Source organism: Carlito syrichta, unplaced genomic scaffold (assembly GCF_000164805.1).
Source record: "Carlito syrichta isolate Samal-C Ts95f unplaced genomic scaffold, Tarsius_syrichta-2.0.1 Scaffold315995, whole genome shotgun sequence".
NCBI classification, from domain to species: Eukaryota; Metazoa; Chordata; class Mammalia; order Primates; family Tarsiidae; genus Carlito; species Carlito syrichta.
This window is the reverse complement of record NW_007260091.1, coordinates 302,663-307,418: the sequence shown is the minus strand read 5'-3', so window position 1 is coordinate 307,418 and position 4,756 is coordinate 302,663.

Below are 4,756 nucleotides of genomic sequence, written 5' to 3'. Positions count from 1 at the left end.
AACATTTAACTCTTTCAAAGGGACCTAATAATGTAGCAAATCTTTAAGTTCTTCATTTTAACTTTAATTAAATTACGTTTTTCTGTCTTGGAAAGATAAATGTATTCTGCTTAAGGAAATGACTCTGTGTATAGAAAATAGAAATGTGCGGGACTGTTAGAGAAGTTCTTTGTTTACTTGGTATATGGAATCCTTTCCCATGGGTCCCTTTCCTTTGGAGAGCTATCGTTTCCCTTTCTCTTGATGATTTTCTGGTTTCTCTGTGTACACTGGTATCTTCTTTATGTCTCTCAGCTTTCTAATTTCCAAACTAGTGTTTAAAAAAAATCAAATGGTATTAGATCATTAGCAAGTAACTTAAAAATAGCAGCACAGTGGAAGGGACATTGATGATACTTGCTGAAGTCTTAGGTGTTCTCTGGTGGTTTGCATCTTTGGTTCAAAGTTTCTAAGCTGGACAGCCACCTTTTATCATCTTCTTCATAATAATCTATCCTCTTATTAAAGATATTCATTAAATTATTTGTAATTATTTTCCTGGCCAGACAGCCCATTTAGCCTAAATAATTACAATTCTTCAACCTCAACAAAGTTGAGTGTTTTGAACTCGTCAGCATATGAGTGAGAAGGGGACTGCTGCTGTGCCTGGCAGATGGAGTGCCCTGGCTCCTTCTTATTCATAGGATGGATCTCTTGAAGGAATGGATCTACTCTATCAGCTCAGCTTCCAGTCTCTGGCCTCTTTGTTGTTGAAGTTCAGAACTCTTATGTTTGTTTTTTTTTGAGTTGGAGTCTCACTCGGTCGCCCAGACTGGAGTGCAGTGGCCGCTCCCGGCCACCGCAGCCTCGCCTACTGTGCTCTGGCAATCCTTCCACCTGAACCTTCTGAGTAGCCAGAATTACAAACATGCACTACCACACCCGGCTGATTTTTTGATTTATTGTAGAGATGAGGTCTCGCTGCCCAGGTGGGTCTCGAACCCGCAGGCTCAGGCAATCCACTCACCTCAGCCTCCCAAAGGTGCGGGATTACAGGCTGAGCCACCGAGCCTGGCACTCTTATCTAAGCTTAGTGCCCCACATGCTCAAAGATTTGTAGCTTACATCTGTGTTATTTCTGACTGGCAATGTGCTGCATCTATTACAATGCTCAAGTTCCCGCTGGTGAGCAGAGCTACACCATAGGGGGCTATTTTTCTGTGACTTTGGAGCTTCCATAGCATCATGATCTGACATCTGGCTGAGGTCTGTAAAGAGGATGGAGATTGGAGGGGTGCACAGATGGAGATTGGAGGGGTGCACATGGCGGGGTACAAGGTGGATTAGTCAATCTGAGGGAATGCATTGCGCTTTATTTAGGCTAAATAGTGTTGTCTGGTCTGGAGAAAAAAAATCAGAAGTGATATAATGCTGAACACTTGTGTTAGGTATCTGGCAGTGCCCAAGGAAAACAAGGCTTTCTTCCCAATGAACTGGAGTCGGGAAACTCAGGTTATGGTTGGAGCTCTTTCAGGAGCTAACCTAGGTACTTGGTTTGGAATGAATCTTAAAGACGAGATGGAAGAGTTGGACTAGACAACAGGTACAGTAGAGACAAAGATGCTATAAACTTTCTTGCCCTTTCCAAAGGCCATTAAGACTGCTTTTTGATTTTAATGTGTGAAGTATGAGTTCTTTCACACAATGCTTCTTGCTGTGCACAAAGAAGGAAGACAATAAATACGTATGGAATGACTGATTTGATGTGGAGCCAGGTAATGGCAGAGGGGCGGGTCACAGAGAATGAGGAAAGACTTACATTTGACAATCACAGCAGGAAACCTTTAGTAGAAGTGATTATTAAGCTTTTAAAACCATGTTTCATGTCTTAAAAAGCACTGCAATTAATATATGTCTCTTCAGTGAAGGAAACAAAAGCCACATCTTCATTTACACAACATCAGTAGCAGCTGTCAGCATTAGCAATATAGGCTTTACAAGGGAGGCTTCTGGGTTCACTGGTAGGTTAGATGCACCCTTGTCACCCTGAAGTTTTGTCGATTGTACAGCCTGTGACAACCCAATACATACAGAGAGAAGCCCAATTCCCGGCTCGTGCCGACCTTCGCAACCTACCGCTTACCTTTCTTTTATTCCTCATCCTATACAGTCAACAGACATCAACTGAATGCAAGATCCTCACGAATCAAAATAAGTTTCCTACTCTCAAAGAGTGTATATTCTAGCAATGGGATTAATTATGAAGCAAGGTTATTCAATTAAGTGCTTATGTGTCATAAGAGTCACTTCAATCACAGATGTAAGCCGTAGACTTGCCGTGCACTTTAATCCACTTTCTATATAGCACATACACCTTCACTCAGCATTTGCATTTGCTGAGTGAAGGTATATGTCCTACGCCCAGAAATTTTTTTTTCTCTTTCAGAATTTTTTTTTTTTTTTGAGTTGGGATCACACTCTGTCACCCAGGCTGGAGTGCAGTGGCACACTCACAGCCACCACAGCCTCGACCTGCTGGGCTTAGGCAATCCTTCTGCCTCAGCCTTCCAAGCAGCTGGAACTATAAACGCACGCCACCATGCCTGGCTAATTTTTATGATTTTTATTGTAGAGACGAGGTCTCACCAAGTTGCCCAATCTGGTCTTGAACCCCTGGGCTCTGGTAATACTCTTGCCTTGGCATCCCAAAGTGCTGGGATTACAGGCTGAACCACTGCGTCCAGCCCAGAATTTTGTTTTTAATAACTCTTCCAGCCAAGTCCAACTCTTCAATCAAGCCTATGCTTGGTGGTTACTTTCATAAGCTCTTTTCATTTGTGTTCTTGTGGAAGTTTGAGTGTGCATTTATCATGTTACTAGGTCTGTGTTTCTACTAGACCATGAGAACTGTAAAAGCAGAGGGTTTGTCTTCTGCACTCTTGTGACGTGGAAGCTCACTGGAAGTTTACAGGAAGGCAGGTGGGTAGTTGTGTCAGAGGCTGCAACTGCTGTTCCCTCTCTCTAGAATACTTGTCCCCAAATCTTTTAGTTGATGATTTAGTTTCAGAGAGGCTTTCCCTGACTACTTTATCTAAAATACTGTTCTTCTCATCTAAGTCTCTATCAATTGTCAAGGTGTGTTTTCTTCATAGCACATGTCACTATGTCAAATTTCACAGTGGTTTTTCCTGTGAAATTAAGCCCTCTAAGGGTAGAGATCTTGTCTGAATTTTATCATTGTATTTCTAGTGCCTGATCCACAGATGTCTTCAGCATGTATTTGTCAAACACACAAATGACTGTGTTTTCTTTTCACCTGCTTGTGTTTCTGGTCTAACACACTTTTTTATTACTAAAGAATGAGCTCACATAGTCTCCTACTGTGTCTTCTTCTCTCTCTGGGATCGTCTGGGTACCTTGAAGAGAATGGCAGCAAGATGGCATTTAGCTTCTGCTACTTTTGGCTCCATGCCACCGACCTTTCATAGAGTTTTTCTCAGCAGATGTTGCACGAAAATGAGCTCTTTCTGAATCACGAACCCCAAACCTCTCTTCCAGTGTGTCTGGTGACCAGCAGCCCAGATCAGGGTTGGGTTTCTGATCTTCTCTGTGTTTCTCAGCAGTTTGCCTTCATCCAGCCAACTGGCCGTCGCTGACACAGGAGTTACATTTGAGAGGGAAGGGTGTGGGGGTGGTTTCTTTCTTCTTTCCTTCCTGATTGCTGGCAGATGCATAAGGAGTAAGGATATGCAGTTGAAGAAAGAGGAGAGGTAACTGGCAAAGGAGTTGTTGCTGCAGTTGACAAACTGAATGGGGAAACCCTGCAGCTCCACCCGTGGGGGAGCAGAGGGCCTGGCTCGCTTGGCTGGAGGTGGGATAGGGTGTGGGAGGGGAGGACAAGGAGGAGCATTCCTCTTTCTTCCCCTGAAGGATCTGGGCCCACTGCTCTCTGCTAGCAAGTTATCCTTACATGTTGACTATCCACTTCTTTGTAGTCTAGGGGTGGACAGTAAGGCATGGGTCAGAACCAACTTTGCTAGATGGAAAGTCAGGCACCACTCTTGATTGGGGTTCTTAAACCTGTCAGTGCATCTTTAAGACTTACAATAGCCGGTTATGTTTTATTATTGTTTTTATGTTCTGAGTGAGCTTATAATTTGTTCTTACAGGGGGCAGGGGTCCCAAATATTGAAGCATCACATGTCATAACTAGATCTGTGTATCCCCCATATTAGGTCTAGTTTTATTGCTGTTGTTTTTCAGGTTAAACAGGAAACATAAGAATACACATTCCTCACTAGTCTAAAGAAGCCCTGAATCATTCAGTGTATAGCCTGACTCTGCAAAACCTCCCAGAATTCTACTAACACAGTCCTAATAAAAGATCGAAGGGTCAACCTCTGAGCATCTACTTTGGGGATGGAAATGAGTACTCCACATGCATACATACACACACACACACACACACACACACACACATACGCACATACAGCCCATAAGCACATGGTCACCTTGCTTTCCATTGGAGATTATTAGTGTGAGTGGTAGAGACTGCCTAGCAAAAGATACAAAGTCTTTCTCTATGAAGTTTTAAAAGACTACTAGATAATTCAAACCTCCCCATGGTTTTATGTTACAGAAACTGGAGCTCTAAGGAAAAAATAGCCTTTGTCTATATATGGCTCTATAATGAACTAGATTAGCATTTAGTCAGCTGAAAAGCTCTGGCAGTTAATTGTGTCAGTGTAAGTTGTAATTATCTACCTAACCTTTTCTT